This window comes from Pseudophryne corroboree, chromosome 4 (assembly GCF_028390025.1).
Source record: "Pseudophryne corroboree isolate aPseCor3 chromosome 4, aPseCor3.hap2, whole genome shotgun sequence".
In the NCBI taxonomy this organism is placed as follows: Eukaryota; Metazoa; Chordata; class Amphibia; order Anura; family Myobatrachidae; genus Pseudophryne; species Pseudophryne corroboree.
This window is the reverse complement of record NC_086447.1, coordinates 717031930-717058184: the sequence shown is the minus strand read 5'-3', so window position 1 is coordinate 717058184 and position 26255 is coordinate 717031930. Positions and strand designations below refer to the sequence as shown.

Genomic DNA, 26255 nt, shown 5'->3' with positions numbered 1-26255 from the left:
AGGGTGCAATCTAGGTGGCTCTCCTGAGCTGCTTAGAATAAAAGTTTAAGTTAGGTTTTTTATTTTCAGTGAGTCCTGCTGGCAACAGGCTCACTGCTACGAGGGACTTAGGGGAGAGAAGAAAACTCACCTGCGTGCAGGATGGATTTGCTTCTTAGGCTACTGGACACCATTAGCTCCAGAGGGAGTCGGAACACAGGTCTCACCCTGGGGTTCGTCCCGGAGCCGTGCCGCCGACCCCCCTTGCAGATGCCGAAGTTGAAGAGGTCCAGAGGTCCAGAAACAGGCGGCAGAAGACTTTCAGTCTTCATAAGGTAGCGCACAGCACTGCAGCTGTGCGCCATTGTTGTCAGCACACTTCACCAACAGTCACCAACTGTCACTGAGGGTGCAGGGCGCTGGGGGGGGCGCCCTGGGCAGCAATGTATAATACCTTTTTATGGCTAAAATACATCACATATAGCCCTTGAGGCTATATGGATGTATTTAACCCCTGCCAGATCTCACAAACTCCGGGAGAAGAGCCCGCCGAAAAGGGGGCGGGGCCTATTCTCCTCAGCACACGGCGCCATTTTCCTGCTCAGCTCTGCTGTGAGGAAGGCTCCCAGGCTCTCCCCTGCACTGCACTACAGAAACAGGGTTAAAACAGAGAGGGGGGGCACTTATTTGGCGATATGATTACATATATAAAAATGCTATAAGGGAAAACACTTGTATAAGGGGTTGTCCCTGTATAATTATAGCGTTTTTGGTGTGTGCTGGCAAACTCTCCCTCTGTCTCCCCAAAGGGCTAGTGGGGTCCTGTCCTCTGTCAGAGCATTCCCTGTGTGTGTGCTGTGTGTCGGTACGTGTGTGTCGACATGTAGGAGGACGATGTTGGTGAGGAGGCGGAGCAAATTGCCTGTATTGGTGATGTCACTCTCTAGGGAGTCGACACTGGAATGGATGGCTTATTTAGGAATTACGTGATAATGTCAACACGCTGCAAGGTCGGTTGACGACATGAGACGGCCGGCAAACAAATTAGTACCTGTCCAGGCGTCTCAGACACCGTCAGGGGCTTGTAAAAACGCCCATTTACCTCAGTCGGTCGACACAGACACGGACACTGACTCCAGTGTCGACGGTGAAGAAACAAACGTATTTTCCTTTAGGGCCACACGTTTCATGTTAAGGGCAATGAAGGAGGTGTTACATATTTCTGATACTACAAGTACCACAAATAAGGGTATTATGTAGGGTGTGAATAAACTACTTGTAGTTTTTCCTGAATCAGATAAATTAAATGAAGTGTGTGATGATACGTGGGTTTCCTCCGATAGAAAATTATTGGCGGTATACCCTTTCCCGCCAGAAGTTAGGGCGAGTTGGGAAACACACCTTAGGGTGAATAAGGCGCTCACACGCTTATAAAAACAAGTGGCGTTACCGTCTCCAGATACGGCAGCCCTCAAGGAGCCAGCTGATAGGAAGCTGAAAAATATCCTAAAAGTATATACACATATACTGGTGTTATACTACGACCAGCAATCGCCTCAGCCTGGATGTGCAGCGCTGAGGGGGCTTGGTCGGATTTCCTGACTGGAAATATTGATACCCTTGACAGGGACAAGATTTTATTGACTATAGAGCATTTTAAGGATGCATTTCTATATATGCGAGATGCGCAGAGGGATATTTGCATTCTGGCATCAAGAGTAAATGTGATGTCCATATCTGCCAGACGACAGTGGTCAGGTGATGCAGATTCCAGACGGCACATGGAAGTATTGCCGTATAAAGGGGCGGTCCATCGGACCTGGTGGCCATGGCAACAGCTGAAAAATCCACCTTTTGTTACCCCAAGTCACATCTCAGCAGAAAAGGACACAGTCTTTTCAGTCTCAGTCCTTTCGTCCCCATAAGGGCAGGCGGGCAAAAGGGCCAGTCATATCTGCCCAGGGGTAGAGGAAAGGGAAGAAGACTGCAGCAGGCAGCCCATTCCCAGGAACAGAAGCCCTCCACAGCTTCTGCCAAGTCCGCAGCATGACGCTGGGGCCGTACAAGCGGACTCAGGTGCGGTAGGGGGTCATCTCAAGAGTTTCAGCACGCAGTGGGCTCACTCACAAGTGGACTCCTGGATCCTACACGTAGTATCCCAGGTGTACATTGGAAATTCGAGACGTCTCCCCCTCACAAGTTCCTGAAGTCTGCTTTACCAACGTCTCCCTCCGACAGGGAGGCAGTATTGGGAACAATTCACAGGCTGTATTCCCAGCAGGTGATAATCAAAGTACCCCTTCTACAACAAGGGAAGGGGTATTATTCCACACTATATTGTGGTACTGAAGCCAGACGGCTAGGTGAGATCTGAAATATTTGAACACTTACATACAAGCGTTCAAATCAAGATGGAGTCACTCAGAGCAGTGATAGCGAACCAGGAAGAAGGGGACAATATGGTGTCACTGGATATCAGGGACGCTTACCTACATGTCCAAATTTGCCCTTCTCACCAAGGGTACCTCAGGTTCGTGGTACAGAACTGTCACTATCAGTTCAGACGCTGCCGTTTGGATTGTCCACGGCACCCCGGGTCTTTACCAAGGTAATGGCCGAAATGATGATTCTTCTTAAAAGAAATATGGACGCTTTCCTGATAAAGGCAAGGTCCAGAGAACAGTTGGAGGTCGGAGTAGCACTATCTTAAGTAGTTCTACGACAGCACGAGTGGATTCTAAATATTCCAAAATCGCAGTTTTTTCCGACGACACGTCTACTGTTCCTAGGGATGATTCTGGACACAGTCCAGAAAAGGATGTTTTCTCCCGGAGAAGAAAGCCAGGGAGTTATCCGAGCTAGTCAGGAACCTCCTAAAACCAGGAAAAGTATCAGTGCATCATTGCACAAGGATCCTGTGAAAAATGGTGGTTTCTTACAAAGCGATCCAATTCGGTAGATTTCACGCAAGAACCTTTACGTGGGATCTGCTGGAAAAATGGTCCGGATCGCATCTTCAGATGCATCAGCGGATAACCCTGTCTCCAAGGACAAGGGTGTTTCTTCTGCGGTGGCTGCAGAGTGCTCATCTATGAAAGGGCCGCAGATTCGGCATTCAGGACTGGGTCCTGGTGACCACGGATGCCAGCCTGAGTGGCTGGGGAGCAGTCACACAAGGAAAAAATTTCCAGAGAGTGTGATCGAGTCTGGAGACTTCTCTCCACATAAATATACTGGAGCTAAGGGCAATTTACAATGCTCTAAGCTTAGCAAGACCTCTGCTTCAAGGTCAGCCGGTATTGATCCAGTGGGACAACATCACGGCAGTCGCCCACGTAAACAGACAGGGCGGCACAAGAAGCAGGAGGGAAATGGCAGAAACTGCAAGGATTCTTCGCTGGGCGAAAAATCATGTGATAACACTCTCAGCAGTGTTCATTCCGGGAGTGGAAAACTGGGAAGCAGACTTCCTCAGCAGGCATGACCTCCACCCGGGAGAGTGGGGACTTCATCGGGAAGTCTTCCACATGATTGTAAACCGTTGTGAAAAACCAAAGGTGGACATGATGGCGTCCCGCCTGAACAAAAAACTAGATATTGCGCCAGGTCAAGGGACCCTCAGGCAATAGCGGTGGACGCTCTGGTAACACTGTGGATGTACCAGTCAGAGTATGTGTTCCCTCCTATGCCTCTCATACAAAAAGTACTGAGAATCATAAGAGGGAGATGAGTAAGAATGATACTCGTGGTTCCGGATTGGCCAAGAAGGACTTGGTACCCGAAACTTCAAGAGATGTTCACGGAAGACCCGTGGCCTCTACCTTTAAGAAAGGACCTGCTCCAGCAGGGGCCTTGTCTGTTCCAAGACTTACCGCGGCCGCGTTTGACGGCATGGCGGTTGAACGCCGGATCCTGAAAGGGCATTCCAGATGAAGTCATCCCTACCCTGGTCGAAGACAGGAAGGATGTAACCGCAAAACATTTTCACCGCATTTGGCGAAGATATGTTGCGTGGTGTGGGGCCAAGAAGGCCCCTACAGAGGAATTCCAACTGGGTCGTTTCCTACATTTCCTGAAAACAGGACTGTCTATGGGCCTAAAATTAGGGTCCATTAAGGTTCAAATTTCGGCCCTGTCGAATTTCTTCCAGAAAGAACTGGCTTTAGTGCCTGACGTTCAGATGTTTGTAAAAGGGGTACTGCATATACAGCCTCCTTTTGTGCCCCAGTGGCACCTTGGGATCTCAATGTTGTTTTGAGTTTCCTAAAGTCACATTGGTTTGAACCACTCACCACTGTGGACTTAAAATATCTCACATGGAAGGTGACGATGCTATTAGCCCTGGCTTCAGCCAGGCGTGTGTCAGAATTGGCGGCTTTATCATATATAAAGCCCTTACTTAATTTTTCATTCTGACAGGGCAGAATTGAGGACTCGTCCTCAATTTCTCCTTAAGGTGTTTTCTGTTTTTCACATGAACCAACCTATTGTGGTACCTGCGGGTACTAGGGACTTGGAGGACTCCAAGTTACTTGACGTTGTCAGGGCCCTGAAAAATATGTTTCCAGGAAGGCTGGAGTCAGAAAATCTGACTCGCTGTTTAGCCTGTATGCACCCAACAAGATGGGTGCTCCTGCTTCTAAGCAGACGATTGCTCGCTGGATTTGTAATACAATTCAGTTTACACATTCTGTGGCAGGCCTGCCACAGCCAAAATCGGTAAAAGCCCATTCCAAAAGGAAGGGGGCTCATCTTGGGCGACTGCCCGAGGGGTCTCGGCTTTACAACTTTGCCGAGCAGTTACTTGGTCAGGGGAAAACACGTTTGCTAAATTCTACAAATTTGATACCCTGGCTGAGGAGGACATGGAGTTCTCTCATTCGGTGCTGCAGGGTCATCCGCACTCTCCTGCCCGTTTGGGAGCTTTGGTATAATCCCCATGGTCCTGACGGAGTCCCCAGCATCCACTAGGACGTCAGAGAAAATAAGATTTTACTTACCGATAAATCTATTTCTCGTAGTCCGTAGTGGATGCTGGGCGCCCATCCCAAGTGCGGATTGTCTGCAATACTTGTACATAGTTATTGTTACAAAAATCGGGTTATTCTTGTTGTGAGCCATCTTTTCAGAGGCTCCTTCGTTGTTATCATACTGTTAACTGGGTTCAGATCACAGGTTGTACGGTGTGATTGGTGTGGCTGGTATGAGTCTTACCCGGGATTCAATATCCTTCCTTATTATGCACGCTCGTCCGGGCACAGTATCCTAACTGAGGCTTGGAGGAGGGTCATAGGGGGAGGAGCCAGTGCACACCACCTGATCCTAAAGCTTTTATTATTGTGCCCTGTCTCCTGCGGAGCCGCTATATCCCCATGGTCCTGACGGAGTCCCCAGCATCCACTACGGACTACGAGAAATAGATTTATCGGTAAGTAAAATCTTATTATTTCTTTTACAGTGCCTTACAATCATGGAAGAGTGGATAGCCATTGGGGATCAATTTGACAGCCGTTGGCAGTTTCCTAACTGCGGACGAGCTATTGATGGCAAGAATATTCGTATTACCCAACCTGCTAACAGCGGGTCGTACTACTATAACTACAAGGGGTACTTCAGTGTGGGTCTAATGGCGGTGGTGAATGCCAACTACGTGTTTCTGTTTTAGATGTGGGGAAGAACAGCCTTACTTCTGACGGTGGCTCATTAAAGAACACGGCATTCTACGACCAGCACACCACCAAGACCCGGCATTTGTGGTCTCGAGAGGCAACGAAACATGGCCTAAACTTTGTCTTTATTGCTGACGAGGCCTTTGCCCTTCATGAGAATGTCATGAAGCCATTCCCGCAAAGGGCCCTTAGTAAAGAAAAGCGGGTCTTCAATTCCGCCTGTCTCAGGCAAGGCGTATTGTTGAGAACGCCTTTGGGATCTTGAACAACCGATTCCAGATCTTTCAGACCGCAATTCATTTAAAGGTGGAGAAGATTGACTGGGTCGTCACTGCATGCTGTGTCCTGCACAATTTCCTGCAGAAGAAAGCCACCCAGCAAAGGACATTAGGCACAACTGTGGTGGAAGACCTAGACCATCCGGAGGAGGTTGCTCAGTTCCCTCAGTGGCGTTACAACCAGAGGCAGAAACTGGGAGTGCTCTGGCCAAAACGGAGACGAATATATGGCCTACTTCAATGGAGACAGACTGGTGCCGTGGCGGGAGGAGTATATGCGGAAAACTGAAGGGGAACTGGAGCGGACTCTGGAACAATTGTGTAATTTCTGTCACACACCAGAGGCAGCGGCCGCCGCGCTTACCCCTGTGTGTCTGCTGGTCCGTCTGGAGGCCCCCGCCTCCGGCGGTCGTCGGGTCCCGGCGTCTGGCTGGCGCTGCTCCCGGCGGTACCCCGGAGTGTGGGCGCCGCCATTGCACCCAGCGTCACGTGGGCGGGAAGCGGGTGGCGTCACAGAGCCGCTCCACCAATCCTGTTAGGGCGGGAGATTCAAAACCAGATGCCAGGCAGAGCTCCGGCGCCTGAGTATCGTTGCTTTTCTAGAGGTGATCTCCAGTGCTCCTGTGACCGCTGTGCTATCTCCTAGAGTTTCCAGCATCCAGTCAACTTTCCCAGCATATCGTTCTGCTCGCTCACCAAGTCTCCAGTGTCTTTAAACAGCGCTCCCAAGTTCTTCAATCATCAGCGTCTTTGAACATTGCTCACAAAATCTTCAGTGCCTTTTATCATCGCTCACAAGTTCTTCATTCATCAGTGTCTTTATCATCGCTCACAAGTTCTTCATTTATCAGTGTCTTTATCATCGCTCACAAGTTCTTCAATCATCAGTGTCTTTTTAACATCGCTCACAAGTTCTTCAATCATCAGTGTCTTTTTAACATCGCTTACAAGTTCTTCAATCATCAGTGTCTTTAAACATCGCTCACAAGTTCTTCATTCATCAGTGTCTTTATCATCGCTCACAAGTTCTTCATTTATCAGTGTCTTTATCATTGCTCACAAGTTCTTCAATCATCAGTGTCTTTTTAACATCGCTCACAAGTTCTTCAATCATCAGTGTCTTTAAACATCGCTCACAAGTTCTTCAATCATCAGTGTCTTTAAACATCGCTCACAAGTTCTTCAATCATCGGTGTCTCTAAAACATCGATCACAAATTCTTCAGTGTCTTTTAACATCGCTCACTAGCTCTTCATTCACCAGTGACTTTAAACATCGCTCACAAATTCTTTAGTGTCTTTCACTATCGCTCACAAGTTCTTTATTCATGTATCTCTAAACATCGCTCACAAATTCTTCAGTAGCCTTTGACATTGCCCACAAGTCCTCTTTCTTCCATGTGTTGCTGTATTGCTCCCTTCCCTAAATAAAGTTCTTCAGAATTTTATCATCAAACATAATTGTCAGAGTCCTGTATGAGGAAAACCTATATCCGGCCTTCTCTGCTCCGACCCAGCTGTGGTTCCTCTTCCCGACCATCGGAGGAGCCCCCGAGTTCACAACACTCCCAATCCAGGTCAGTGACAGTATACTCAGGCCTCATGGACCCGGGGGATCGGAACCCAGAGGCAAGCGCCATCCAGGACTTGGTTTCCCGAGTTCAGAGTCAGGAGGCTGCACAGAGCCAGGTGATGCAGTATCTCCAGGAATTATCCGGCCGGCTGGATCAAATTCAGGCTTCTCTGGCTTCAGTAGTTCCAGCTCCAGTGCCCGCTCCAGTGGTTGTCCCTAGTAATGTTCAATCCTTGTCTGGAACTAGGTCACGCCTTCAGCTTCCCACTCCCTCTCGCTATAATGGGAATCCAAAGAATTGCCGTGGTTTTCTCAACCAATGCGAGGTGCATTTTGAACTTCTTTTGCACAACTTCCCCACGGATCGGTCCAAGGTGGCGTACATTATTTCCTTGCTGGAAGGTTCAGCGTTGGATTGGGTGTCACCATTGTGGGAGCGATCTGACCCTTTGGTTTCTAGTTACACCAATTTCATTGCGTCATTTCGAAGGATCTTTGATGAGCCCGGCAGAACGACCGCTGCTTCTTCAGACTTGCTCCGAGTACGACAAGGCTCCCGTTCAGTGGGGCAGTATGTGATTCATTTCCAGACCATAGCTTCAGAACTACGCTGGAATAATGATGCTCTCCGGGCTGCTTTTTGGAACAGGCTCTCCGACCGCCTAAAGGACGAACTGATCACTAGGGATCTGCCAGATTCCTTAGAACAGTTGATCTCACTCTGTGTAAAGGTGGATCTTCGCATGCAGGAACGAGGTGGCGAACGTAGTCGGTCAGATCGATCCAGATTCCGGTCTCTCCCGTCTAAGCAAACGGTTACTCCAGGTCCAGACGAACCCATGCAAATCAATCGATCTCGGCTGTCCCCGGAAGAACGACAGCGACGTCGTGAGGGTAGACTCTGCCTCTACTGTGGAGCCGCGGATCATTTTCTCAAGTTCTGCAAGTCCCGTCCAGGAAACGGGCAGTCCTAGCTTGTTCCGGAGGAGTCGAGTTAGGAATTACATCTAAACCTTCTCCGACAGTGGACTGTTTACTCTCCGTGTCTCTGTTTCCTGAGTCAATAGCCAAACCTGTTAAAGCTTTGCTGGACTCTGGGGCTGCAGGGAATTTTGTTTCCCTTTCTTGTGTCCAGAACTTAGGTTTACAGTTACAGTCTGTCAAACGGCCTATTACGTTGACCGCCATCAATGGTACCCAAATTTCTAATGGTCTTATTACCAGTCGCACAGTGCCAATCAAGCTGCAGGTGGGAGCTCTGCATCAAGAACATCTGGAGTTCCTAGTGATTCTGGAGATGCCCCACGATCTGGTTCTAGGTCTTCCATGGCTTAAAATTCACAACCCTCACGTCGACTGGAAGTCGTCACAAATACTGTCCTGGAGTTCTTTTTGTCATTCTAATTGTCTCACTCCTGTCTACCTGCTCCGGATATCTTCCAAGTCGGATGAAGAGCTCATTCCGGAGGTCTATCGGGAGTTCACAGACATCTTTTCGGAACAGGCGGCCGATCAGTTACCACCCCATAGACCCTGGGACTGTCCCATTGAGCTCATCCCAGGGAAAATGCCACCCCGGGGACGTACTTACCCCTTGTCATTACCCGAGACCCAAGCTATATCGGACTACATCAAGTCTAATTTGCTGAAAGGATTCATTCGCCCCTCTACCTCCCCGGCGGGAGCAGGTTTCTTTTTTGTGAAGAAGAAGGACGGAGGGTTAAGACCATGTATTAACTATCGGGGCTTAAACGATATCACCGTTAAGAACAAATACCCTTTGCCGCTCATCACGGAGCTATTTGATAGGGTTCGCGGAGCCCACGTCTTCACTAAGCTCGATTTAAGGGGAGCCTATAATTTGATACGCATCCGACAGGGGGACGAATGGAAGACGGCCTTCAATACAAGGGACGGGCATTATGAATATTTGGTAATACCGTTTGGCCTCAGCAATGCCCCTGCCGTTTTCCAGGGATTTGTGAATGAGATATTCCGAGATATGTTATACCTAAGCGTAGTGGTATATTTGGATGACATTCTGATATTTTCTAAGAATCTCACAGAGCACAGAGTACAGGTCAAGGAAGTACTTCTTCGCCTACGAAGGAATCATCTCTACGGCAAGATTTCCAAATGTACCTTTGAGGTCCCTTCAATTCCATTTCTTGGCCATGTCATCTCAGGTACGGAGCTCCGCATGGATCCGGAAAAACTCACTGCCATTCGGGACTGGACTCAGCCTCTCTCCTTCAAAGCGGTACAAAGATTTCTGGGTTTTGCAAATTACTACCGGAAATTCATAAAGGGATTCTTTACCATTGTTTTACCTATTACTGCCCTAACCAAAAAGGGGTCTGACCCAAGTCACTGGTCTTCTGAAGCGGTAGCAGCGTTCGCCCGGTTGAAAGCAGCCTTTATGTCCGCTCCGGTACTCCAGCAACTGAATTTTTCAAAACCATTCTTCTTGGAGGTCGATGCTTCCTCGGTAGGCATCGGTGCCATACTTTCCCAGTGCTCCTCTGATGGGAAGTTACATCCATGTGGTTTCCATTCTCGCAAGTTCTCTCCCGCTGAACGAAACTACACCATTGGAGACCAGGAACTTTTGGCGATAAAGTCTGCCCTAGAAGAATTGAGGTACTTAATGGAAGGTGCTAAACATCTAATTACAATTTACACCGATCACAAGAACTTGCTGTATCTCAAGACGGCCCAGTGCTTGAATCCCCGTCAAGCTAGATGGGCGCTCTTCTTCACTCGTTTCTCGTTCATCATTAAGTACCGAGCCGGGACTTTTAACACTAAGGCTGATGCTCTATCTCGTTCCTTAACGGCCTCGGATGAAGAAAATTCAGTTGAAAAGGCTTTAATTCTCAGTCCAGTCTCTATTTCGGCAGCTCCTACCACTCTGGGTCCTCCTCCTGGGAGAATGTCTGTACCAGCTAAATTTCGACCGAAGCTGTTGCAGTGGGCTCATATCTCCAAGTTTTCCGGTCATCCTGGAGTTCAAAAAATTTGGGAATTTCTACGAAGGTCATACTGGTGGGACACTATGAAGAAGGATATACAGGATTATGTCAACTCATGTCCTCAATGTGCTCAGCACAAAACTCTTCGTCTGCCTCCTGCGGGGTTGCTTCATCCACTGTCCATTCCTAAGAGACCTTGGACCCATATTTCGATGGACTTTGTTACCGAATTACCCTTCTCCAAGGGTCATAATACCATCTGGGTGATTATTGACCGCTTTTCTAAAATGGCACATTTTATTCCATTGACCGGGTTACCGTCAGCTCCCAAGTTGGCTTCATTATTCATTCGTGAACACTTCCGCCTGCACGGGTTACCTCAGGAGATAGTCTCTGATCGGGGGGTGCAGTTCATGGCAAGGTTCTGGAGGGCCCTCTGTTCTGCCTTACAAATAAAGCTCAAGTTCTCATCTGCTTACCATCCTCAAACCAATGGGCAAACTGAACGCGTCAATCAAGATTTAGAGACTTTTCTCCGCGTTTATCTCTCTCCTTCGCAAGACAATTGGGTGGAACTGTTACCCTGGGCCGAGTTTGCCCATAATCATCTGTACCACTCCTCCACTGGTGAGTCTCCATTCTTTATTAATTATGGATTCCATCCTTAAGTTCCAGAATTACCCATCTGTCCTCCGGAAGATGTCCCTGCTGCAGCCTCTACTCTCCGGCACTTCAGTCAAATCTGGAGTAGGGTTCATGCTAACCTCAAGAAAATCTCCGGCCGCTACAAATTCTTTGCGGATAGGAAGCGACGGGCAGCTCCCCAATACAAAGTTGGTGACAGGGTATGGCTCTCTACCCGCAATCTCCGTTTAAGAGTGCCTGCTATGAAGTTTGCTCCAAGGTTCATTGGTCCTTACCCCGTGTTGCCAGTCCTGAACCCGGTTGTCTGCAAATTGGGATTGCCTTCCCACTTTCGGGTACCAATTTCTTTCCATGTCTCTCTCCTTCGTCCTCTTGTTTTGAATCGATTCCATTCAGAATCTCCTAGCCCAACCTCTGTAGAGACTGAAGCTGGAACGGAATTTGAAATTAAAGCTATTCTTGACTCTCATTATCTTCACAAGAATCTACAGTATCTGGTAGAATGGAAAGGTTATGGTCCTGAGGAGAGGAGCTGGGTCAAAGCTGCTGAAGTCACGGCTCCCCGACTAGTGCGGATCTTCCATTCCAGACATCCAACAAAGCCCGGGAAGTGTCCGGGGGCCACTCCTGGAGGAGGGGGTACTGTCACACACCAGAGGCAGCGGCCACCGCGCTTACCCCTGCGTGTCTGCTGGTCCGTCTGGTGGCCCCCGCCTCCGGCGGTCGTCGGGTCCCAGCGTCTGGCTGGCGCTGCTCCCTGCGGTTCCCCGGAGTGTGGGCGCCGCCATTGCACCCGGCGTCACGTGGGCGGGGAGCGGGTGGCGTCACAGAACCGCTCCACCAATCCTGTTAGGGCGGAAGATTCAAAACCAGATGCCGGGCAGAGCGCCGGCGCCTGAGTATCATCGCTTTTCCAGAGGTGATCTCCAGTGCTCCTGTGACTGCTGTGCTATCTCCTAGAGTTTCCAGCATCCAGTCAACTTTCCCAGCATATCGTTCTGCTCGCTCACCAAGTCTCCAGTGTCTTTAAACAGCGCTCCCAAGTTCTTCAATCATCAGCGTCTTTGAACATTGCTCACAAAATCTTCAGTGCCTTTTATCATCGCTCACAAGTTCTTCATTCATCAGTGTCTTTATCATCGCTCACAAGTTCTTCATTTATCAGTGTCTTTATCATCGCTCACAAGTTCTTCAATCATCAGTGTCTTTTTAACATCGCTCACAAGTTCTTCAATCATCAGTGTCTTTAAACATCGCTCACAAGTTCTTCATTCATCAGTGTCTTTATCATCGCTCACAAGTTCTTCATTTATCAGTGTCTTTATCATCGCTCACAAGTTCTTCAATCATCAGTGTCTTTAAACATCGCTCACAAGTTCTTCAATCATCAGTGTCTTTAAACATCGCTCACAAGTTCTTCAATCATCGGTGTCTCTAAAACATCGCTCACAAATTCTTCAGTGTCTTTTAACATCGCTCACTAGCTCTTTATTCACCAGTGACTTTAAACATCGCTCACGAATTCTTTAGTGTCTTTCACCATCGCTCACAAGTTATTTATTCATGTATCTCTAAACATCGCTCACAAATTCTTCAGTAGCCTTTGACATTGCCCACAAGTCCTCTTTCTTCCATGTGTTGCTGTATTGCTCCCTTCCCTAAATAAAGTTCTTCAGCATTTTTTCATCAAACATAATTGTCAGAGTCCTGTATGAGGAAAACCTATATCCGGCCTTCTCTGCTCCGACCCAGCTGTGGTTCCTCTTTCCGACCATCGGAGGAGCCCCCGAGTTCACAACACTCCCAATCCAGGTCAGTGACAATTTCTGACACTTGAGATTGCTGGGCCTCTACTTACCGATTATGCTTCAGGTGATTAGCCAGATCCACTGCCTCCGCTCTGTCCTCTTCTGCCTCTTCCATGAGGACAACAGATGCCTGGACTGGATTCACAGTAAATAATAACTGGTGATAATACCACTGATTAGTTTGGTATATGTCATCGGTCCCGGTTCCTGACCTCTTTGACCCTTCTGTCTTTTTATATTCTTTGAGAAAGACAGTCCTCAGGTTCTGTATTTTTTTTGCATACCCAGAGGACAGAGGCTGCATCGTGGAATGGCTTGCTGAAGCGGCCAAGCTCTTCATATGCCTGGTTACGCTTGATCTTTTTGGCATAGACGCAGGATTTCACACAACAGAGACATTCATGTTGTTTGTATCAGTCCAGGAAACCGGAGATGAAATCTCATTCTTGGTCTAGAGACATTTCTATAAATAAAAGAGAGACAATGTATTTATAATGGACATTATTCTGGCCACCCCCAGAGGATACTGGCCAGAGAATTAGACATTTGTGGCCCCCAAATAATGAAGGCCTAACTGGACTCTTAACCTTCCTAGGGTGTTGCAATGGAGCATACATCTAAGGTGTAATTTGATATGGGTCAAAAAAGACCCAAACATCCTATGAAGGTTAAGGCCGCCATACACAGGTGCGATTTCTCATACGGGAGAAATCACAGCCGATGCCCCTTGAGCTACCTGGAAGCTTTGCGGGTGGCAGGATCGCATGTGATATATAGCATGAGGCCCTTTTTCCATGTGACATGTCGCATGCGATCCCGTTCCCCGCTGCCGGAGCCCGCCCCAAGTCGGTGGTCGGACGTGCAGCACATCCGATCTCCAACTCCGATCCGATGCGCACGGGAACGCGCATTGGATCCGACCTCATGTCAAAATACAGACGATTTGGCCAGTTTTCATCCGATCCGTCGGCCCGATCCATCAGAATCGGATGAAAATAGGCCAAATCGGACCTGTGTATGGGGGCCTTTATTCTGGCGGCCAGAGCATTTGACAATTATGGCCCTGTACTCTTCTGGCCACCGACAACAGTGGGGGTGGCCTGAGGATTAGACAATTGTGTCCATGGACTTATATTCTGGCCTCCCCCAACAGTGGGGGTGGCCAGGTGGATTAGACAATTGTGGCCTTGGACTCTTATTCTAGCCAACCCCAACAGTGGAGATGGCCAGAGGATTAGACACTAGTGGCCCCCAAATAATGGGTTTCTTGCTCAAACAAATTTGAACTTTTCACTAGTTTCCTTGTTAATAAAGTTGAAATGTTTTTTTACACGAGTCAATTATTTTAAATATATATGATTGCCTATGTATAGGAGTGGCAAAACAAATTTCACTGACACAAAGGATATTTAAAAATAAATATATATATATATATATATATATATTATTTTGAATACAATTTTAGGTCAGTGACCTTTGAATGAAATCTATATTTGGTAGTTTAAAGGCATATGGTAGACATATGTAGTGCCAGATTAAGGTCCATATGGGCCTGGAGCTGAACTTTTTGAAGGGCCTATTGTGTGTTATTGCAGCCATGTGATTAGCGATGTGGAGGTGCGGCCAGTACTGTGTGGGTGTTGTCTGCATAGGGGGGGGCTAGTTTTATTGAGGTATAGATAGGAGGAGGGCTTGTGAAGCCTTCCATATCATCTGCCCCACCTTGAACTTCAAGCTCTGGTCTTGCTGTGACAAGCTTTGGCCCTCTTACAAGTGTCTTGTGCTTCTTTGCCCTCCCAATTTATCACTATATCAGTTTGCAATCCTTTAGAGCACCACTATTATATTGAACTAGGTGATTCATCGCGCCCTGTGGGCGCTCTTCACACTGTCACAAGGGGCTATGCCCCTTTAACCCTTGCACGTCCTTGAATTATTAATTTTGATTATATGGAGTATTACCTCCAATCATAATTTTGTGAGTGGTTAAAAATTGCACGGACAAAGGGTGCTGGATGGTTAAGGGGCCGTAGCCCCTTGAGACGGCGCGAACATTGCACGCAGGGCACGATGAATCACCTAGTAAGTGCTGTGGTTGGGGGATGGCAGGTGCGTGGGAGACGCGGATGGGGGAGGGGACCGGGATTGGGGAGGTGCGGTTGCGGGGTTGCCACGGGTGGGAGAGGGGCAGGTGCGGGAGTGCCGCGGGTGGGGGAGGGGCGGTTGCAGTGGAGACACGTATGGGGGAGGGGTTCCAGGAGGTGCTGCAAGTGGGGGAGGGGAGTGGGGGGGTGCAGATGAGGAAGGGGTAAGTAGATGCTGCTAGTGGGGGAGGGGCGGGTGCTGGGGTCCGCGGATGAAGGAGGGGGTCTGGAGGTGCTGTCCGTGGGGGAGGGGTGGGTGCAGGGGAGGGTGCGTTTGGGGGAGGAGCAGTGCAGGGTGGGATGGGTGTAGGGGGAGGGGGGAGTACGCATGACTCATCACACAGAGCTTTAGCTGCACATCAGGGTAGTTACATGCGATCGCATTGTCATTCCTGTACTGAAACAACCTACTTCACACAAAGACAGACCCGACCAAGTTTCATCTGACTCAAGCGTAAACTCACATCATGCTCTGTATGCAAACATTCGTCATTTGTGCCTATGAACAAAGATCATGGAAGCAGACCCATTGGATATACAGATAAATCAAAAGGGCTTGATATATTAGACAGTTACAATGTTGACATTTATCATGTCGTCATATAAATGATGTCAACATTGACCATGTTTATGCGACGGCATCTCACAACTGCGAACGCCTCTGCCTGATTGACAGGCAGAGGCATTTGCGGAGCGGGAGGGGGCATCGCGGCAGCGTTTAAGGGGCGTCACAGTGGTGTGTGTGGGTGGCGGTCCAGACAATGCAGGCTCTTGCGGGGCAGGTTGCAACGGCTGCGTCACATCACACGCAGCCGCTGCAACACAAAACATGGTGGGTAGCAATCTGCCTTTGCAGCTAGGCTACCTTAAACATTAACGTTAACAAAACTGAGCTCACGGTGCCTGGAAGCGGGGTTATAGATGAGGCCCCTATGCATCCTGGGACAGCTAAACCTTTACCTGTTGGTGCCTCTGGATCCAGATCCACTCTACACCCGATGTTTCTCTGTGGAACCCAATGTACTTTGCAGAAAGAGAGTTAACAATGGTAAGACTACCATAACTCTCCTGCTCTGCAGCAAGGTACTGTACATTGGTTTCCACAAAGAAACATCGTGGATGTCCTAAAGTAGTTCCTCAAGGGAGGGGACGCGCCTTAGCGGATGTGAGAACCCGGCGTCCAAAGGAAGCATCCTGGGAGACAAAGGTATCAAAGGCATGGAAACTAAGAAACGTGTTCACTGGGGACCATGTAGCCGCCTTGCACAATTGTTCTGCAGACACGCCACGGAGGGCCGCCCAAGAAGGTCCAACAGACCAGGTAAAATGAGCTTTAATTGAAGCAGGAATTGGAAGACCAGCTTGCTCATAAGTATGTGCAATCACCATTCTAATCCATCTGGCCATGGTTTGCTTATTCAAAGGCCAGCCACGTTTGTGGAATCCAAACAGGACAAATAGGGCATCAGACCATCTAATAGAAGCAGTCCTGTCCACATAGACACGGAGAGCCCTAACCACATTTAAAGACCTTTCTTAAGCCGACAAGTTAGAAGAGATAAAGGCTGGGAACACTATCTCTTGGTTCAGGTGAAAAGATAACACCACCTTAGGCAAATAACCAGGCCTGGTTCGGAGAACCACCCTGTCACAATGGAAAATCAGAAAAGGCAGACGACAGGACAAAGCGCCTAAGTTTGAGACCCTTCTTGCAGAGGCAATAGCCATCAAGAATTGGACCTTAGCCGTGAGCCATTTAAGGTCCACCGATTCAAGAGGTTCGAAGGGAGACTCTTGAAGGGCTTTCAACACAATAGACAGGTCCCATGGAGCCACTGGAAGGACATAGGGAGGCTGAATACGTAGAACACCGTGAGTGAATGTATGAACATCAGGTATAGAGGCAATCTTGCGATGAAACCATATCAACAAGGCAGAAATGTGAACCTTGAGGGAGGCCAGACGAAGAAAAGTCAGAATCTTTAAAGTACTGAATCTATAAGCGTCATAATTCTTATCAGCACACCAGGTGAAGTAAGAATGCCAAACCCGGTAATAAATCCGGGCAAAAGCCGTTTGCGTGCCTTCAGCATAGTCTGAATAACCGCCTCAGTAAATCCTTTGGCCCTCAGGAGTGATGCTTCAAAAGCCACGCTGTCAAAGCCAGTCTGGTCAGGTCCGGGTAGAGACAAGGGCTCTATACGAGGAGGTCTTGACGCTGAGGAAGTAGAAGAGGACGCTCTGTCGATAGATCCTGCAGCTCTGAGAACCAATGCCGTCTGGGCCACGCAGTAGCGACTAGAATTAGCATTCCTCATTCTTGCTTGAACTTCCACAGTACCCTGGGCAGGAGTGACACCAGGGAGAACATATAAGACAGCTGAAAGTTCCACGTAACCACCAGTGCGTCCACGAATGCTGCCTGAGGATCCATGGTTCTTGATCCGAAGATCGGAACCTTGTGATTGTGTCGAGACGCCATGAGGTCCACGTCTGGTAGGCCCCGCCTGTCCACCAGGAGGTGGAAGACTTCTGGATGAAGGCTCCACTCTCCTGAGTGAACGTGCTGGCGACTGAGGAAGTCTGCTTCCCAGTTCGGGACGCCTGGAATGAATACTGCTGATATGGCTGGCAGATGGCGTTCTGCCCAACAGAGGATTTTTGACAATTCCAACATTGCCATGCGGCTTTGAGTGCCGCCTTGATGGTTTATGTATGCCACAGTGGTGGCATTGTCTGATTGTACCTGAACAGGCCTGACGAACTTCCGGAGTCAAAGAGACCATTTGGTACCTGATCCGATGAGGTAGGCCATCCCACTTGGATAGGATCAACCGTTGCAGAGAGACGAGAGTGAAATTGAGCGTTGAGCATACCGACACCATCAGGCCAAGTAAGTGCATCACCGAGTGTATCGACACTCTGGGGTGCTGAAGTAAAGCGCCTTATCCTGTCCTGAAGTTTCAGGACTTAGTCTGAAGACAGGAACAGTCTCTGACTGTGTGTATCCTAGAATGCCCCTAGGTGCACCATGCTCTGATCTGGGACCAGCGAGGACTTCTTCCAATTTATTAGCCACCCGTTTGCTTGTAGGAAAGTACCATCAGTTGTAGAAAACTGAGGAGGACTTTGTGTGAACTTGCCAGAATCAGTAGGTCATCTAAGTACGGGAGGATTCTGATTCTCTCATGACGGAGGTGGGCCATCATCACGGCCATGGCCTTGGTGAAGATCCGAAAAGCCGTAGCCAGTCCAAATGCCAGAGCCTGGAATTGGTAGTGAAGGTCGCCAATAGCAAACAGCAGGAACTGCTGATGCGAGATGGCAATAGGAATATGCAGATATGCATCCTGTATATCCAGGGATACCATATAGTCTCCGGATTCCATAGCAAGCACTATTGAGCGCAGCGTTTCCATATGAGACTTGACAAACTTGTTCAATGTTTTGAGGTTGAGTATAGGCTGGTAGGACCCATTGGGTTTCGGGACTAGAAACAGGGTCGAGTAATAACCTCTGCCCCTCTGGGACTGAGGTACCGGCACAACCACTCCAGTATACAGTAGGGAGCTTACAACCGTTTGTAGAGCCTGCACTTTCAATGTGTCCGACGGGAGAGCCTTTGTGCAGAACTGGTGAGGTGGACGTCTCTTGAATGAGCCAGCGTACCCGTGAGAGACAGCTTCCAGTACCCAAGCATTATCTGAAGTGGTCGTGAGCCAGACCTGGGCGAACTATAGAAGTTGGTCACCCACCCTGGGGTCCCCCAGGGGGAGTCCCGCCCCATCATGCAGCAGGCTTGTCATGTTTTGCAGCAGGCTGACGGGCTGCCCAAGACTGCTTCATCTTGGGCTTGGATTTTTTGGAAACGCGAGATTGTCTCAGGATTGTCTTACCTTTCGCTTACCCTTGAGGCCGAAAGGAACGAAAAGTGGTACTTTTTGCCTCCTGAGAAGGATTAGTCGTGAGGGGGGCAAAGCTGTGTCAGCAGCTGCTAATTCAGACACAATTTTATTTAGGTCTTCCCCAAACAAAATGTCCCCAGTGAAGGGGAGGACTTCCAGCATCTTTTTGGAGTCCAAGTCCATTTTCCACGACCTCAACCACAGAATGCGTTGTGCCAGGACAGATGTAGCCGACACATTGGACGCCAGGGCACCCGCCTCAGAGGACGCTTCTTAAATGTAATAAGAAGCATTGGTAATATGAGACAGGTATTGTCTGGCATTGTCAGAGATATCATCGGGCAGCTCTTCTTCTAACACCTGAACCCTCGCCTCAATACCTTTTGCAGCCCAAGAGGCAGCTATAGTGGGTCTATGAATAGGCCCTGTAAGTGAGTATAGAGATTTCAGGCATCACTCAAAACGCTTATCTGTTGTCTCATCTGTTGACAATGGTGGCAGGCAGAGTGGATGACACCACTAGGTGGGTGAGATGAGAATCCACTGGTGGTGGAGTCTCCCTTTTGTTACACAACTCTGCAGGGAGAGGATAGTGAGCCAAAGTCCGTTTGGGAATATGGAATTTCTTCCCTGGATTTGACCAAGGTTCCCGTCTGATGTTCACTAAATGATCAGAATGGGGTAATACTGTTTTTTTAACCACCTTCTGCTGTTTAAACTTATCAGTTTTTTTTTGCACCAGTGGTGGAATCCTCCTCATCTGTGATTTGAAGGATATGCTTAAGGGCAACCACCAGGGCAGGGACATCTATTAGTAAGGAAGATTCCTCGTCACTAACAGAGGATTCAGTGTCAAACAGGACCGTATGCTCCCCTTACTCTTCAGATGAGACATCAGAGAGGTTTGTAGACTGTGAGGAGTAAGCAGCCCTCTTAGAAGGACCAGGGATCGGGAGTGAGGTAGATTTCTGTCTAACCAGAGACTGATTTAGTTGCTGCAGTTGATTAGCCAATTTTTCCGCCAAAGGTGGATTAACCATAGGGACAATTTGTGGAGGTAATGGCAACGGTGGCCCCATAGGGGGTGCAAGGCGCTACACTAGAGTACCAAGTGCTGCCCATGGGGGCTTCTGACTTCTGAGGAGCTGCGGACTGACTGGGAGGTGCATGACAAGCAGTACATAGACCCTCATGCAATGATTCCCCCTCTGATAAATCCACTGAGCATGCTCTGCATGTTGCAGGAGCCTCCGCAGATTTGGTGCCCTTTTTTATTTAGCACTGAACAATGTAAACAATTGGACCTATGCAGTATGATTATATAGCCAGACAAACACAATAACCTGTGGAATAAAACAGGGTATAATGTGACTGTAACACAGGAGTAATATATATACTTATATAGGCTATAAATAAACTCTGTGCACACTACAGTATATTGTATGACCCAAACGCACCTAGCCCAGGATACAGAATATAGGGGGTAATTCTGAGTTGATCGCAGCAGCAAGTTTGTTAGCAATTGGGCAAAACCATGTGCACTGCAGGGGGGGGGGCAGATATAACATTTGCAGAGAGAGCTAGATTTGGGTGGGTTATTTTTAGTGATGTGCACCGGACATTTTTCTGGTTTTGTGATTTGGTTTTGGATTCGGTTCTGCGGCCGTGTTTTGGATTCAGACGCGTTTTGGCAAAACCTCCCTGAAATTTTTTTGTCGGATTCGGTTGTGTTTTGGATTCGTTTTTTTTTTACAAAAACCCCTCAAAAACAGCTTAAATCATAGAATTTGGGGGTCATTTTGATCCCATAGTATTATTAACCTCAATAACCATAATTTCCACTCATTTTCAGTCTATTCTGAACACCTCACAATATTATTTTTAGTCCTAAAATTTGCACCGAGGTCGCTGGATGACTAAGCTAAGCGACACAAGTGGCCGACACAAACACCTGGCCCATCTAGGAGTGGCACTGCAGTGTCAGACAGGATGGCACTTCAAAAAATTAGTCCCCAAACAGCACATGATGCAAAGAAAAAAAGAGGTGCACCAAGGTCGCTGGATGGCTAAGCTAAGCGACCCAAGTGGCCGACACAAACACCTGGCTCATCTAGGAGTGGCACTGCAGTGTCAGGCAGGATGGCACTTCAAAAAAATAGTCCCCAAACAGCACATGATGCAAAGAAAAAAAGAGGCGCAATGAGGTAGCTGTGTGACTAAGCTAAGCGACCCAAGTGGCCGACACAAACACCTGGCCCATCTAGGAGTGGCACTGCAGTGTCAGACAGGATGGCACTTCCAAAAATAGTCCCCAAACAGCACATGATGCAAAGAAAAATTAAAGAAAAAAGAGGTGCAGGCATCGCAACCGACACAATTGGACTCTCCTTGGGGATTTGTGATTTAGAAGAACGCACAGTTCTTTGCTGTGCTTTTGCCATCTTAACTCTTTTAAGTTTTCTAGCATGAGGATGAGTGCTTCAATCCTCAGGTGAAGCTGAACCACTAGCCTTGAACATAGGCCAGGGCCTCAGCCGTTCCTTGCCACTCCGTGTCGTAAATGGCACATTGGCAAGTTTACGCTTCTCCTCAGACGATTTTGATTTAGATTTTTGGGTCATTTTACTGAGCTTTATTTTTTTGGATTTTACATGCTCTCTACTATGACATTGTGCATCGGCCTTGGCAGACGACGTTGATGGCATTTCATCGTCTCGGCCATGACTAGTGGCTGCAGCTTCAGCACGAGGTGGAAGTGGATCTTGATCCTTCCCTATTTTACCCTCCACATTTTTGTTCTCCATTTTTTAATGTGTGGAATTATATGCCAGTATCAATAGCAATGGCCTACTACTATATATACTGCGCACAACTGAAATGCACCACAGGTATGGATGGATAGTATACTTGACGACACAGAGGTAGGTAGAGCAGTGGCCTTCTGTACCGTACTGCTCAGTGGCGTAAGTTCGTCCCAGTCGCCCGGAGGCATGATAAATGTTGGTGCCCCCCTACATATACACATACACACACATACCATATGTAGCTATCCGGCACTAAGGGTGAACAGTAGCAGCGTGCTCAGGTACCTTTCCCAGTAGTAATATAGATACACATACAAAGTGGATGCACACCAAGTCAGTTATTACAATAAAACAGACACCAGCATACCATTATAGTACACCTACAGTGCTCCCTCACCCGCCAGCAGGTCTCGATGGAGATGCTTTGGCGCAGTGGTGTGCCGATATAATTAGTGTTCACTGTAGGATTTTTTTTACGGCAGGGTGCTGATCACGGGGAGGGATGGGCAAACTTAGGTACATACTATAATGCTTGGTGCTCCCATACCTATGGGCCAAAACATGGACAGTCCGCGCCGAAGGCGCGCTCCAAAAAGCTAGCGGCGTTGTTTCATAATAGTGGCAATTCACATTACACCACACGGTAGTGCACCTAATACACATTGCACCAGATAGAACATCCTACACACTGCGACAGATAGAGCACGTTATACACATTGCGCCAGGTAGAGAGCACTGAGGCACACTGCACCAGGTAGAGAGCACTGAGGCACACTGCACCAGGTAGAGAGCACTGAGGCACACTGCACCAGGTAGAGAGCACTGAGGCACACTGCACCAGGTAGAGAGCACTGAGGCACACTGCACCAGGTAGAGAGCACTGAGGCACACTGCACCAGGTAGAGAGCACTGAGGCACACTGCACCAGGTAGAGAGCACTGAGATTGAAGTTTACAGCTGCAAAATACTTACAAGGTTAATTTAGCCCAGGGGGACTCTCATGTGCTTACCGGGTCCGGCGGCGCACGGCTGGGTCTGGCGGCGTGGCGGGGTACGGCAGGCAGAAAACGGCGGGTTGGTAGGGCGCACAAAAACGGGCAGGGTGGGATTCATCTGTCTAAAAAAAGGTGCAGACACCTAGCGTGAACACTAGATATATATATAAAAAAAACACAAACGCCTCATTCACTTAAACACACACACACACACACACACACACACGTCTCTTTCACTTACACACACAAGTCTCTCTTACATACACATGCCTCCCACTTACACACACATACATGCCTCTCACTTACATACACATGTCTCTCACTTACACACACACACATCACTCACACACATGCCTTTTACTTGAATGCACAACTTTCATTAAAAACACACACACACCTCACTTAAAAACAAGCACACACAAAACACAGTGCTTCCCCCCAAATACACCTCTCCCCTACCCCCCACACAGTGTCTACCTTTGGCTTTCATCATCAGGCTGACGGAGCAGAGAGCTTCCCTCGGCTGGCTAGAAGAGGAGCTGTGCTCTGGAGCTCCCCCTAGCTGCAGCCAGTGCCATCTCTCCCTACAGGAGGCAGCTTCCGTGTCAGTGACTGCTCCTCCGTCCACAATAGCAGCGCAGTTCTCAGGCTGCGGGAGACAGTGGAGGAGATGCGCCCCCTTGTGGTCAGGAGCCCGGCGGCAGCCGACTCCACTGCCTCCCACAGTTCCGCCCCTGGTACTGCTATATATTATATACTGGTGGTCAGCAAACTGTGCAAAACTGAAATGCACCACAGGTATGGATGGATAGTATACTTGACGACACAGAGGTAGGTAGACCAGTGGCCTACTGTACCGTACTGCTATATATTATATACTGGTGGTCAGCAAACTGTGCAAAACTGAAATGCACCACAGGTATGGATGGATACTATAATTGACGACACAGAGGTAGGTAGAGCAGTGGCCTTCTGTACTGTACTGCTATATATTATATACTGGTGGTCAGCAAAATTATGCACTGTACTCCTACTATATACTACAATGCAGCACAGATATGGAGCGTTTTTCAGGCAGAGAACGTATAATACTGGTGGTCACAGGTCACTGGTCAGCAAAACTCTGCACTGTACTCCTCCTATATAATACTGGTGGTCCCCAGTCCCCACAATAAAGCAGTGTGAGCACAGATATATGCAGCACACTGAGCACAGATATGGAGCGTTTTTCAGGCAGAGAACGTATAATACTGGTGGTCACTGGTCACTGGTCAGCAAAACTCTGCACTGTACTCCTCCTATATAATACTGGTGGTCCCCAGTCCCCACAATAAAGCAGTGTGAGCACAGATATATGCAGCACAATGAGCACAGATATGGAGCGTTTTTCAGGCAGAGAACGTATAATACTGGTGGTCACTGGTCAGCAAAACTCTGCACTGTACTCCTCCTATATAATATACTGGTGGTCCCCAGTCCCCACAATAAAGCAGTGTGAGCACAGATATATGCAGCACACTGAGCACAGATATGGAGCGTTTTTCAGGCAGAGAACGTATAATACTGGTGGTCACTGGTCAGCAAAACTCTGCACTGTACTCCTCCTACATAATATACTGGTGGTCCCCAGTCCCCACAATAAAGCAGTGTGAGCACAGATATATGCAGCACACTGAGAACAGATATGGAGCGTTTTTCAGGCAGAGAACGTATAATACTGGTGGTCACTGGTCAGCAAAACTCTGTACTGTACTCCTCCTATATAATATACTGGTGGTCCCCAGTCCCCACAATAAAGCAGTGTGAGCACAGATATATGCAGCACACTGAGCACAGATATGGAGCGTTTTTCAGGCAGAGAACATATAATACTGGTGGTCACTGGTCAGCAAAACTCTGCACTGTACTCCTCCAATATTATATACTGGTGGTCCCCAGTCCCCACAATAAAGCAGTGTGAGCACAGATATATGCAGCACACTGAGCACAGATATGGAGCGTTTTTCAGGCAGAGAACGTATAACACTGGTGGTCACTGGTCAGCAAATCTCTGCACTGTACTCCTCCTATATAATACTGCTGGTCCCCAGTCCCCACAATAAAGCAGTGTGAGCACAGATATATGCAGCACACTGAGCACAGATATGGAGCGTTTTTCAGGCAGACATCGTATAATACTGGTGGTCACTGGTCAGCAAAACTCTGCACTGTACTCCTCCTATAATACTGCTGGTCCCCAGAAGAAAGATATTTGCATCCCCCTGAAACAAAGTGAGAGGTCGCCAGCCACGTCCTCTCACTATCATTTCCAATGCACGAGTGAAAAATGGCGGCGACGCTCGGCTCCTTATATAGAATCCGAATCTCGCGAGAATCCGACAGCGGGATGATGACGTTCGGGCGCGCTTGGGTTAACCGAGCAAGGCGGGAAGATCCAAGTCGCTCGGCCCCGTGAAAAAAAAGGTGAAGTTCAGCGGGTTCGTATCCCGAGGATCCGAACCCGATCATCACTAGTTATTTTGTTTCTGTGCAGGGTGTCATGACTGAGGTTTTTGTGAACCCGGTGTAGTGAAGTCTGTGCGGGCGACTGGAGGATTATGTGAATACTACCACTGACCTGGTTCTGAAATGCTGTGGACTCAGGGTTTCCTCCGGTGACTGGGAAGAGGAACCGCAGCAGAGATGGCCGAATCTAGGTTCTCCTCATGCAGGATTAGGTCGGCAGACAGGAGGCATGCTGAAGGTCTCCTGAAAGACAGAACTGGAAAGGCACTGATGAATCAGTGAAGAATACCAGGTATAATTGTGCTAACGGGGTGCTTGGAGACACTGAGGTGCTTGCGGACACTGAGGTGCTTGCGGACACTGAGGTGCTTGCGGACACTGAGGTGCTTGCGGACACTGAGGTGCTTGGAGACACTGAGGTGCTTGGAGACACTGAGGTGCTTGGAGACACTGAGGTGCTTGGAGACACTGAGGTGCTTGGAGACACTGAGGTGCGTGGAGACACTGAGGTGCGTGGAGACACTGAGGTGCGTGGAGGCACGGAGGTACGTGGAGGCACGGAGGTACTGAAACACGGAGATGCTGGAAGCACGGAGATGCTGAGGCACGAGGTGCTGGAAGCACGGAGGTACTGAGGCACGGAGGTACTGAGGCACGGAGGTGCTGGAAGCACGGAGGTACTGAGGCACGGAAGTGCTGAGGCACGGAGGTGCTGGAAGCACGGAGGTACTGAGGTACTGAGGCACGAGGTGCTGGAAGCACGGAGGTACTGAGGCACGGAGATGCTGGAAGCACGGAGATGCTGAGGCACGAGGTGCTGGAAGCACGGAGGTACTGAGGCACGGAGGTGCTGGAAGCACGGAGGTACTGAGGTACTGAGGCACGAGGTGCTGGAAGCACGGAGGTACTGAGGCACGGAGGTACTGAGGCACGGAGGTGCTGGAAGCACGGAGGTACTGAGGCACGGAGGTACTGAGGC

At 48.7% G+C, this 26255-nt stretch overlaps 1 long non-coding RNA gene across 1 annotated transcript in view; it reads right to left on the bottom strand.

Moving 5' to 3' along the window:
• Window positions 1-23473, bottom strand: part of LOC134911713 (uncharacterized) — a 30108-nt gene extending 6635 nt beyond the window's left edge. The window contains exons 1-2 of the long non-coding RNA XR_010176789.1: window positions 23249-23473; window positions 22787-22893 (exon numbers count right to left, since the gene is read on the bottom strand). This is a non-coding gene — a long non-coding RNA (uncharacterized LOC134911713). The remainder of the gene's footprint in view (window positions 1-22786; window positions 22894-23248) is intronic.
• Window positions 23474-26255: the final 2782 nt, after the last annotated feature.